Here is a 13,418-nt window from a genome sequence, read left to right as displayed (position 1 = left end):
TGAAGCTAGCCCATGGGTGCCGGGTCCAAGCCTTACCCGCTTCGTATCAGGCCCAAACTGCACAACGCCTCAATTTTTTCTGGTTCTCGAGCATAATCCCAGCATGAAAAAATTCAGACTTTTCCCCCTCCAATCAGGTTAAAATCAGGCTTTAGAGCCGGAAAAAGAATGCCTATGCCCCTTATTTTTATTTTCTCATGATTCTTGATCTGCTTTTGGTTTCAATATTTCCTACCTGATTTTATATCAACAGAAAAAATGATGGCACGCATAAATCATGATGCTTGAAGCTTGTGGGAGTATTTAGAAGTTAGATGGGTGAAGTACTGAGTTCTTGGATGAAATAAGAATGGAACACACTTATGCAAGTGCTTCACCATTTGCCAAGATGGTTTGGGCTTGATTTAAGATTCATTGCTTTGTTTATTGGTTATGCATGGAACTGCAGAAATGTTTTGTTTTATGAACTCCTGCTAAACATGCAAATCATGCTGGAAGCATAACACTTTCTTTCAGAAAATGAACTCCTGCTAAATGCAACTCCAGAGAACCTTTTTCAAATTATGAATATTTCCTGAACAACTAAATGCTGAAGGCATGCATACTTGTTTGAGCTCTTTGAAGACCTTCTTGGTTCTTTTGTTGGAGCAACTCAGATAGACCAAGCAGTATTGATTGATCTCAGGTGACATCTACTATCATTTGACATTCAAACTCCATTAGAAAAGTGAACTATTCTTAGCATTAGCTATTCTTCCATGGAGACCATTAGAAAAGTGAACTTTCATTCAATTTTTCAACGACATAGAGATCCAAATCCTATGGTTGTGCTCATGCGCTTTGCGAACAAAATAGGATGAATCATATGCACGTGACTAATTAGATATATAACAGATGCATCTAGAGACACTGCATGATTGTTGAATGACTTGTTTGTTTTGGTTGCAGCTGAAGCATTGAAGATTTCATGCTTTGGGATGTTGTGAGGATTCGTATAGGTGTGTATTTAGTCCCACATCGGCTATGCACTGAGTGGCTCTTAGATGCTTATACAGGATCAAAGAATCCAAATAATACTTTCTGATTAGTCTTTTTAAGTAAAGTACTATATTGTTATAAATGATAGCAAAGTAATCCAGTGTATGGTCTATGTGAACTAGAAGATACTATAGCACGAGCTGATCATAGTGCTTGTGATTAAATTTGAATCCTTAGTCTGGTGAGGACGCCATGACTTAAATAGAAAAAGTATGTGAGGATCCGTGCAAGCATGTGTTAGTCTCACATCTGCTATTTGCTCAATAGATCTTAGGTACTTATATAGAGCTGAAAAATCCAAATAATATCTTCTAACTAGCCTTTTTGAGTGAGGTTCTATGTTGTTACAAATGTACTACATTTTAGTTTTGTTTGTAGCATCGAACATCTTTCCATGTGAGAAACTATCGTTCTTCCCCCTTGCATACACCATTTTGTATGGCAGACTGGCAGTTGTATTAGCTATAGCTTTCAAGAGAAAACATAGTGGGAATTTGCATGACTCCATCATCTAGGGCATGCTAGAAATATAGTTGCATTGGTTATTTGGATTCCATTTGGATAGTTAGGCAGAGCATGTTATGTAAATCATGAGATGGGTTCGCAGGTGGATGGTACTCGCTGAATTTAACGTCTCAAGCTAATTCACAAGGTTTTGCTCTTGTTTTGCTTTTATTAGCATGGCAATAAACATCAGTTCTTCGTTGGATAATTAGAGCTTGGTTGCATTGTACTGAATTATATGGTTCTCTTCCATTGCAGGGCCTGGGGAGACTGAGGAGAAAACATGTAAGCCAGTGACGGTTACATCATATTAGCTTTTCATTTTATGGCAACAGTGAAGTACAAAGATAAAGGAAGCCAACATACCATGTTATGAAATCACCAATCTAATCTTCCCTGGCATATTAGTGGCATTTGCTAGTATGACTCGGGTGAAATGTACCTCGTGTTTCATCCTCAACTAAACTTTAAAATTCTATGCATTGATTAGAGGTTGAATCATTTTACAAAATATGCTCAGCCTGTCATTCTCATGTTGATTGCTGCTATATGTTGGACCTGTTGGAAGGAGCGGAATTGTAGAATTTTTTTAGATAAAAGATCTTCAATTGCCTCGATTACCTTAGAGGGACTTAAAATTTTCAATGACTGAGTGGTGCTATGCGATCCTATTACGCAGATGGAGTTGGAAAGAAATTGGTCCAAAGTGCAGAATGTTGTTTGTAAGCTTGTGGATGTCTAATGCAGTTTGAACTATATCAGTTGGATTTTTTATTTTTTATAAACAGGGAATGCTCTCAGATTGCTCTAGCAGAGGATCATGTTCTTCCTTTGCAGTATGGTTCTGTCATTGGTTACATATGATGGAGATTTCAGCTAGCTACATCTTCTCTGAGATATTCTCTTGGACGTCAAATATGATTGGAGCATATTATGTCATGCTTACTCTTCAACTATCATGCAGTCCTGGAACGCAATCATCCTCTTTAATGATTGAAGGATTGCAACTTTGTCTCCTTTAGCTACAGCTCCTGTTCGTCATCTTATGCTTTCCAGCAGATTGTATTATATTATGCTCCAGAGGAGGTACCAAACATGGTATGAAAATTGGTGGTGGAAAATCGGTTATTCCTTATGTCAAAAACTTTCTCAAGCTTCTTTGAAATTTGGAGCTTGTGGCCATTCTAGATTTTGGTATTTTTTTTCTTAAAATCTTTGTGAAATTGCTTGAAACTTTTAGGTAATAAATGTTCCTACTTATTGGTCTGGATGAGGTTCTTTCCTCCATTGATTATGAGATACTTGGTTTAGAACCATTTAGATTCCTTTTCTCGTATCTGTTTCTCTCCTCTCTTGACAATGTAACTCATTTCTGCCCTTCATCCGTGTTGTAAATATGATTAATCTTCAATAAAAGCCGGATGGCTCCTTTCTGCCTCCCCTTTACATCAAATAAAGAAGAAATGTACTCTATTATTTTGGTTCAAGGACTTTCTATATCTTGAATGGAATGGAATACCATATGATGCAAGATATTATTTATATTCTTTCCTTCATCACTTGGTGCTCTACTGCTATGGATTGGAGATCCATGAACAGGTCTAAATATCAAACTATACAGATTTCTTCAACACATGATCATCTAGTATCTAATTTGGTTGGGTATTTTAATTGGGCGTTCCCAGCCATCTATATTAGAAGCACTTCTGTGCTCTTGAGCTCCTACATGGCCAATCAAGATTAATTAGTGTCCTGTCCAATGAACTAGAATTCTACTGAACTCGGCCTAATTTGAATCTATTGTCTGTCCAATTCTTACAGCCAGGTACCATAATAACCCAAGATTAGTATGTTGCGAACCTGATCCTGCAATGTTTAATCTCTTGTGATCTCCAACATGGTGAAGCACATTTTTTTACTTGTATATTTTTGTGAAACAAATCTGACTTGGTCTCTCTGAAACTGGAAGAAGGTGAATGGAACTACATACAGGAGTAAGTACCAAAAAATTCTCAGTTTTCCAGAGATTGAAAAACCAATGGCCAAAAAAAAAAAAAAAAAGCTTCGGAAGCCATTTCTTATTAATTCGCATGGCTCCTCATGCATCTTTTCTGATTCTGTTTAAATTACTTTATCTTGCTTGTTGCATCTTTTCTGAAGTCAATTTTTTTATTGTCTCTTCCTGCACGAAGATGTTGAATATGGTGGACAAAGTCGTTGAGTGCAACAAAACCAAAATCACAGTCTCATCAGTCATCACCAATTGCTCATCTTCCTAAGATCAATCATTCGTCCCCTAAAAGTCTTACACTAAGCTACATTCAGATCATCCACCTTTTTTTCATAACTCATTCTCATGGTATCAAATCAATCTTTTCCCCTGTCTTTTTCTGATTCTCTTCCCATATCCTTGATATGAGTCCACCCCTCCCTCCTCCTCTGCATCAGCCTCAATATTAGTTGTCATGCACCTCTCTCTTTCCTGTCTTCTTCCCTTTCCAGCATCAAATTTGAGACCCCACACACTTATTGTGCACCAACAACATCTCCATTCCACAGTTCACAGAAAAGAAACACAAAAGAGAACTTGACACCGGGCCAAAACGAATCAATGACGAAACAATTCTTTCTGTTAAAATATCAAGCCCGGTTGTTGGATATTTTTGAGGCGTCGTACATCTAAAGAGAGGCCCGTGTCTCACGAGTCATGTATATTAACGCGACACGTAGCACCGGTTTTGTTTGAGCGTAAGGTGGGGGACGCGACGCGTCGGCTGGGACAGCCTGTCGGGGGGACGCGTGGCCTTCGGTAGGTGGTCCGAATCCGCCGTCCTTTTCGCTCTGGCCACGGAAACACATGCCGTCGCATGTTCTTCTCTCTCTTCGGCCGTTGCTAGTCCACCGGATTCCATGGAAAAACACGCTCAGTGACTATTAGAGGCCCGGATTCAGACCGGAGATCTTCACCGGCCCAGTATTTGGGGCAGAACTGAGGGCCACCTGATTCGGTCTCTCAAATACAGCATCTTTTGAGGAACGATGCCATCTTGATGGAGGATCATTCGCTGACGATGCTGCATCCCTCTGTGCCAAATATTTTGCGCCCGGCAAAAGAATATATCTTTTTTAGAACGAAGCATTTTTACCGGAACATAAATGAAGCTGCAAACTGAATGATCTTTTTTTTCTGATTGATCGCTCCAATAAAATATTTTGGACTTTGGGAAATACGTGTCTAGAGTCTGCAGGGGTACATTGTTTTTCAAATTTTTTTTATATGTTGAGATCAAACAATCAAATGCCGTTGAGATTTAAGCCAATTGGTTGATGCAAATTTCAGCTTAAAGACGTCTCAAACTCAAATAATGGTCCTAATCGACGGACGGTCAGACGAGTCTAAGGAAGAGTAGGGGATATTTACTATGATGCAAACTTGTTGCAGACTTGTTACGTCACCTTATAGATGTTTAAATTAATATACCAACCTCAGGTCATCAGGTCAACTGGTAGGTACGTCATCCGCCCAAAGAGGAACACGAGATCAAACGATGGCATCCGATTACTGGTAAAATTAATCATGCCGTTTAGATTTGAGCCAATTTGTTGACGCAATTTTCAGCTTAAAGACGTCTCAAACTCAGGATCCGATTCCTCCGGGTATTAAAGAACGCATCGAATCACGCGCTCAGTAGCCGGCCACGTGTTCGGTATTGATACCGGCACGAGACATGATCCGCGAACAAGGAGGCATCAAGGTTCAATCATCGGATGCTCGCGATGACGTCAAGGCGGCGATCTAGGCTTCCGGTCCGCACCCAGGTCCTAACCTGGGTCAGACCAGGGTATTCTCGTGATTTCCGCATGAAACACCGCGAATCGCCTCGTTCCCGTCCCCGCGGCCGCCCCTGCTCTTCCCTCTCAGCCACTAATTTCTTGTCCGGCCGGACCGACCATGCCTTATCCGCCAATACGAACACGAAACGTGTCCCCATCTTGCAAGGAAGCCGTTTGGCGAAAAAACGGCTGGTCGATGTCTTCGGTGATGGCGTCATCATCCGACACCTGTCTCTCTTTTTCTCCTTCCCCTCTCCAGCTTCGGTGCTTCCGGTCATCGCCTTTCTCATTTCCCCCCAGCTCTCTCTCTCTCTCTCTTTTTCTCTGGCTGTTTCTTTGGAGTGGAAGTTGCTTTCTTCCTTCTTCTTCTTTCATCTTTTTGTAGAGTTCTTGAAACGCGGACATGAACTCATAAACAAACAATTCTTTTCTGACTATTGTCCATGCAGAGGATATGTAATGAGTGAAGTTTCGTTTCATCTCCTTTCTTCGTCCTTCTGAACCAATTTATTTCGTTGTATTTTTGCGACAGGTCATGGCATAAGAGGGAGCTTGGGGAACTGCCGCCTATATATTTGGAGAGGCTATTACGTGTTCCTTGAGATCCAGGGAGCCCGGGCAGCAAAAGGCCTCCAAATCCCCACACCATTTCCCCTCATTTTTTCCACCCAACAAATTCCCTGCCTCAAAGACAGTGCGAACATAATTCCAAAGGGAGGTGAAGCCTGGGGCGTTTTCTAGGCTACTCTGGGATTCTTCTCATCCTTGAATAGTTTCTCTATCGGGGTCGGCTGTCAAAAGGGTGGCGAAACCCGTGAACCTGCGGCCGGTGAATCTTGGAGAGCGATGAAGAGGAGGCGGAGGGGGCGTTGCGGAGCAATAACGAGATGTGTGACTTCTGAGGTCCACGAGGACTGGTGCCGCTTGTGCCGCCGCCGCCGCCGTTGCCTTGTATCGCGGCGAGAGTTCGACGGGGGAGGAGCCGATCGATGGAGGAGATGCCTCCGGCGGCTGCTCTGCCATTTAGGACGGGCAATTCGCTCCGGGAAAACCCGATGGACGTCGCGCGCCTTCGGCTGATATCAGACGCTGCGACCCTGCTGCTCTCCGATCCGATGGCTACCGATGCTGACCATGCGCCCGCGGCCAAGCAAGAGGAGGAGATGGAGGAGGAGCCTGAGGTTGGGACGATCCGATCTGTTGGGAGTGATGAAGAGGATTCGGTGTCTGTTGGGCCGGAGCCATCCGTTGGGAGCTCGATCAGCGGCAGCAGCAGCATCGCCAGTGCCACCGATGAGTTGTCGACTCTGGACCCGTCTTTCGAGAGCCCTGCCCCATGTGTGCATATCGCGGCAGTGCCTACTGTCGCTGCGGGGGTGCCGCCGGCGGTTGCTGAACCAGCAGCGCGTCGGGGAAGTGGTGGTGGGCGGAGTGTGTTCTTGACAAATTACGTGCCGCTCTGGGGCTGCGTATCCATCTGCGGGCGGAGGCCGGAGATGGAAGACGCCGTGGCGGCGGCGCCTCGGTTCTTTGACATCCCGCTCCGAATGCTGACTGCTGATGGTGTTGTGGATGGGCTGGATCCATGTTTGGTTAGCTTGACTGCCCATTTCTTCGGAGTTTACGATGGTCATGGTGGTGCCCAGGTGATCCATTTTTTCTTTCACTCAGTTCATAGTTTATTTATTTGTTTCTTTGTTTTGTGATGTCATATTGATTTGAAGCTTTTCTCTGATTTTAGGTTGCTAACTACTGTCGTGATCGAGTTCATCTGGCCTTGGTAGAGGAGCTGAGAAATGTAGCTGAAGGTTTGGGAGGAGCAAGCGGAGATGCTTGGAAGAAGCAGTGGGAGGGAGTTTTCATTGATTGCTTTCAGAAAGTTGACGATGAGGTAGGAGGCAAAGTGAGTAGAGGGAATGTCGGAGGTGGGGCTGGTGCAGGTGCGCCATCAGAATCTACTGCCCTGGAAACCGTCGGATCAACAGCCGTGGTTGCTGTTATCTGTTCTTCGCACATCATCATTGCAAACTGTGGGGATTCAAGGGCTGTCCTTTGTCGTGCTAAACAGCCTGTGCCACTATCGGTGGATCATAAAGTAAGGCATGTGTTTGTTATCTTGGTGGTGCATATTTTTCTAGTTTATCTCAGAAACAAGCAATTGATTTTTTTTTGTTTTTTTAAAAAAAATTAATGCTTCAGCCAAACAGAGAAGATGAGTACAAAAGGATCGAAGCAGAGGGAGGCAAGGTCATACAATGGAATGGACACCGTGTGTTTGGTGTTCTTGCTATGTCACGCTCAATTGGTATGTATAATTTGTACTTAGGAGAACAACACTAGATATGATGAAGGATTATGATGAAAATAATTTTTTTTTCACATGGAATTATTAATTATGCTTAATCAAGTATGAAGTGTCCATATATAATTGGATTTTGGATGGTGAGAAAGGGTTTGTAGCATGAAAACAGTCATTTAATGAGGTGCACCATATTTTTCCAAACTATGATCTGCTTTTCGGTGCTGAAATAATATGTTTGTTGATTCTGATGAAAATGATAGGTAACAAGTTATACAATCTCCAATACCAAGTAAGAAGATATCAGAAGGCTTATGGAGAATTAGATTATTTAGTGTCTACACCTAGCTTAATTAAATTAGATCAGCATCTTAAATGATATAGCAAAATTATAACTAGGGAGATCGTTGGTCTGAAGATCTATTGCCTTGTAAACCCTTTTCAGTATTACACTGTTCATAGGAAGTTCCGGGTGCCATGTTATTGTTTCTATTAGCTGCCATTCCGGGTGCTTTTCAGAGTATGATAAAATATCAGCTGTGATCAAGAAACAGGAGTTTCTGGCATTTTCTTGGATTTTTTTAGGGACCCCTGTGCGGCACCTGTCGAGTTTGTTGGAAGCTTTTATGCAATATTAACAATAACAAACAACTTTCTGAAATATCACAAATGTGACATATTAGCCAGTAGGAAATCTGGCCACTTTTCTGTACCAAGGCCTCATTGTAATACTGCTTCTATAATTTTTTTAGGACCCTCTATGACCAGAGGTTTTTAAATAGTCATTTTTCACTGGAAAATAAAAGGAAAAAAGGTTATACACTGATATCATGAGATAAAGATATATCCTCTAAGCTTCTTTCCAGTTCTTTAAATTTGTTTAGCTTACTCAAAAGTATCTAGACCTTGAAGATGAACTTTGTATTTAAATTTACAAATTTTAAATTGTCAAAATGATGGATGCTTTTCTGAACAATCGGTAGGTTCTAAAGTAGCTACTCTTGTTCAATATCTGCATCCTTCAGTCTTGGCTATGCAAAAATCTTTATGCCAACTGGCTGTAAAACTCCACATTCTTTTTACTTGTAAGTTATCCAGGGATTCTATCAAAGATGAAAATGACAAGGGCAATATTCTGCATACTCCAGTGAATTAAAAATAATTAAAACAACAGTAGATCTGCTGGGGTTTCTGTTGGCTTTACTGTAAAGAAATCATGTTTAAAAATTTTACATAACAAAGAATGCAATTGTAAGGTACCAAAAAAGTGCATACAATCCCATTTGTGCTTTGTTTATGGAGTATATCCTACCAAAGCTCCCATCAGCTGCCCTGCTAATACATTTTTTGTTGCGCAAGCTGGCCTTCCAAATACATTGATATCGCCCAAGGTGCACCCATGTTTAAAAACATAGTTACATAATTGGAAATAAATTCTTGTACATCAAGAGAGAGAGAGAGAAGAGAGAGAGAGAGAGAGAGAGAGAGAGAAGGGGGGGGGGGGGTGTTATTCAAGGAGCATCATGAATTTATGCTCACTAGTCAGAAGTAAGAGGTCTTCTAACTTCTCATATTAGGAATTTTGGATCTGAAAAAATCTAGGAAAAAAGAGGTTTAACATCATATGTGCTCCTAAATTTCCCTTCTTTTTCACTCACACACACACAGACTCCTCCACTCTCAAAAGAGATTATAACCATCTGCAAACAAATACTAAAAAGTTGGGGAATTCAACCAAGAGATTTCCATAGATTTAAAGTTCTTAGGCAGTTAGATTAGTGCATATTATTTCATGCCGTTGGGTTTTTCCGTTTCTTAACCAGCCAAAGAAATTTTACAGAGCTTCATCCTTAACCTTCTCAACTTTGTGGTTTCATAATGATGTTATTTATATTCTTCCTATGACAATTGCTGGCAACATTGATCCTCTCCATCGCCTCTCCGGGGTGTGGAACTGAATTGGCTCTCTTACTATATCCTATCTTGGATCTTATTTACTTGGAAAATAGTTTCTTTTAGAAATTCTAACACCCATCTTTGCAGATCACAGCAAACAGAACAAATGGTGAAGATTAGATGCTTCCAAGTGGTGTATCATATGATCTCGCTCATCTTTATTGCCTGTTATCATTTTTGGTCTGCAGTTGGAATATAAAAAGTTTTAGGTGTAGATGAGAAATTTATGATATCTGTTATTTTCTACCTTCGCTGGTTGCAAGTGGTAGTTGGAAAGCTCAAGATGTTTCTTAATGACTCTTCTACCAATCAAAGGATGATGATCTCTTTATATTTTCTTGTCATACCAAAGCACCATATGTGAGTTATTGGTGTCTGACTTCAACACAAAATAATCTTATTACTTGCCATGTTACTCTTCTTCAGTTATTCAGTAAAATGATAAAGATAACTACATTACTTGCTTAAATATCATCATCCAAGTCATCATTTATTTGAATCACAAATATCATTCAGATTTAGGACTTGTCTTTGCCACAATTTCTTTCTTGTATGTAGCCCACAATCACCCCATCAATCCCTACTTGCTGTATAAAAAACAAACATCCTCTCCCTCTCAACGTCTTCTGTGTAAGTTTTCATGAACTTGCTAAATCTCGTCCATTTAAATATGATGCAAATTTCTATTGATAATATGAGAATGATCACATCTCGACCCGGCAAACATTTAAGGACCACTATAACCTGGCTTCTGTAGTTAACCACATTAACGCATTTCTACCTGAGATCTTAGCTGGTCACTTTCTTTACCAAGTTTAGCTCTTTGGTGACTCACTAAAGAAGTTATGCTTTATAATTTAATCAAACAATTTAAATTCTATTTTATTCCTAGCCAGAATGCCTATTCCCTTTCTCCCATCATATCTTCTATTCTTTGCATTTTAAGATAATTTTCTTTCAGGATTTTATGTTTCTTAATGTCAAATGTAGCTCGTTATTTGTACAGTCAGATAGCCATGAGAAATATCATTTATTTCTTATGTGTGTTGCATGTATGCATTTACTATCAAATTGAACAGAAGTTTTATGCTGACTTAGTTTCACTTTTTTCTCCCGTCCTCACCACATGCTGTGGTTTTCTTCTACCTCATCAAATTATAGCAAACATCAATTAAAAAAAAATGGATTACATTCATAACATGGCTAAAATAAAAAGCCAATACAGTTATATCTGTTATGGAAGTCTGATGGCCTACTTAATCTTCTCTGCATGATGTGCTGCAGAACTGTATGAACTGTACACTATATACCAACTATTTATTGCTGTTTTCATCAAATAGTTTTCTATTGTTGTTTGTTGACTTATAAAATAGTACATCTGGAATTGGAGTGTTCTCTAGACAGAATGTTTCATTAGTTTATATACCTCAAACCTTATACAACTTTTCTGACATACATTACACCTTCTTCTTCTTGTTTTCCATCTCACTGCTGGATTGGAAGTCATTAAGCATTAATTGTTTGAAACGCATTTTATCTAACTCTGTGCTGATACGTGACTAAACTAAAAATTTTGCTAATTGAATCTAACTTGTTTTATATGCACTCAGGAATATAATACTTTTCATCTTTTCTGATCAAGTTGAATGTAGTGTGATGAATGCATAGAAATAGCATTCATGACACTTGGCCATAAATATGCAATGCTCATGTTTAGATCTATGGGCTCATGTGCAGGGGACCAATACTTGAAGCCAGGATTATTCCTGTACCAGAAGTCACAATCGTTCCACGAACAAAAGAGATGATTGCCTTATTCCTAGCTAGCGATGGCTTATGGGATGTCATGTCAAATGAAGAGGTTTGTGAGGTAGCCCGCAAGCGGATCCTAACACTGGCACAAAAGGAACGGTGTCACGTTCATCTCCCACACACAGAGGGGAAAAAGCCGATCCTGCAGCTCAAGCCAGCTGCGGACTGCCTGTCAAAGCATGCTCTCCAGAAGGGAAGCAAAGACAACATCACCGTCATTGTGGTGGACCTGAAAGCACAGAGGAGTTCAAGACCAAAACCTAACTGGGTAGCTAGACTTCATTTGATCAACTGGGTCAGAGAACCACATAATATGGGATCTAAATCTAGCCAGAAAATTACTGCCTTAAATAACTTAACTGGCCCATCTGTTTTTTTTCTTCTTTTGGGCTCTAAGGCTGTACCATGTATTTGTTATGAATCTTTTCAACCTCGGGTATATATCTAATCCAGGTGGCCATAATCTTGTAGTTTTTTTTTCTTCAGCTTGGCTGAGTCCTGGCAATGTAAATATGAGCTACTGTAGGTAAAGAAATGGTGGTGGGAAGTATTCTATACTACCCTCAAGACACTGTGTTTATCTACTTTGTTGTATTTCCTTCTATCTCCGACTGTAAGGCTCTGTGAGATTCTTCTCATTTTGCTTTCGTTCTTGTTATCCTTCTTAATACTTTTTCCCTTACTCTGCATATAGTTCCTCCCTGAACAAATATACAAATATTAAAAGATGAAATCCGTGATTTATAGTCTATTGTCCTACTTACTAGTTGCTATCTGTGCTTTGTTTCTGTAGGAGACTAGGAGCTTGACCTGTTTTACTGATTTGATTTTTACAAAATACCTCAGATGCCCTATGACCTTATCGACTTAACTGACATTATTTTCATCGCCGCTAATCCCTGGATCCAATAATTCTAGTTTAAAAGCCACTTTTTGCTTAAAGATGAGTGATTGATGATTCAAGATTCAATAGTTCAGTTTCCACTGGGAGTTTCTACAGCTATGACTCGGCACTTACTAAGTCTTTCTGTTATTTATTTATTTAGTTCTGCTCAGATAGAAGGTAAGCTTAATAGAAGACTCTCCTGAATTAACAAAACCCAAATAGAGGATGGATCCAAGTTGATTTTTCTGAGACTAAGGAAAACACTCCCCAAATTAAACAAATATTGGCCCCGTTACTGCTGAAGCTGTGCCAACATGGCACAGACCTGCAGTAGAACAGAGACGAGTAAAGAAGAAGCACAAACCAAAAGACATGCTTCTCGCTCGCTCTTCATGTAATCAGATATTTTAAGAATATCTTTTTCAACAGAAGTTAGCCAACATTAGCTAACCAATAAATTAATATCAAAGGGTACTAAATTTGTTAATGCGTTGAGATCTCTGCAATCTCCTTGCCATCATGGTATGCAGTAGCGTGTGGCTGTTGAAAGTGGCGCCATGGACGCATGCCACATTGAACACGTGGACTAAAAAATGTGTTAAAAAAGATCGCAATGCATCTCAAATAGCTGATAACTTTTTCTTCAGAACACCAATTACATATGGACTACAAAGAAAACATATAAATTGTCTTAGCTTAGGCAATTAATGGCCGGTATATGAGATTTACTTTTAAGGCTAAGCCTCCAAAATAAAAAAAAGTCTGTTCTGATCATAGCCAGGTCTTTCTTTCATTGCCAAATTCCTATATCCTTCAATATATATCTGACCCTACTATGACTAGTAGGTGGCTTACAATGCACATGGATAAACAGTAGTTGCAATTCCCTCACTTATTTGTAATGTGGTATAGAACCTAAAACATCACATTATTTTCTAAATTCTTACCATTTCCGTAATAAAAAAATACATCCTGGCAGGAGGCATGCAAAAGGTATCTGTGATTTGCTAAGCGTGGTTACATCAAACTCAAAAGACATTAGAAGACTATGAGAAATACCATGTCCATTCTCTGGCAATCCCCCTCCAG

At 40.1% G+C, this 13,418-nt stretch overlaps 1 pseudogene; it reads left to right on the top strand.

Annotated features, from left to right (window-relative positions):
* Window positions 1–5,637: 5,637 nt before the first annotated feature.
* Window positions 5,638–11,879, top strand: LOC120108744 (annotated as a pseudogene).
* Window positions 11,880–13,418: the final 1,539 nt, after the last annotated feature.

The sequence above is a fragment of the Phoenix dactylifera genome, unplaced genomic scaffold (assembly GCF_009389715.1).
Source record: "Phoenix dactylifera cultivar Barhee BC4 unplaced genomic scaffold, palm_55x_up_171113_PBpolish2nd_filt_p 001525F, whole genome shotgun sequence".
NCBI classification, from domain to species: domain Eukaryota; kingdom Viridiplantae; phylum Streptophyta; class Magnoliopsida; order Arecales; family Arecaceae; genus Phoenix; species Phoenix dactylifera.
The sequence above is the reverse complement of the archived record's forward strand: the minus strand, read 5'-3'. Positions and strand labels throughout refer to the sequence as shown.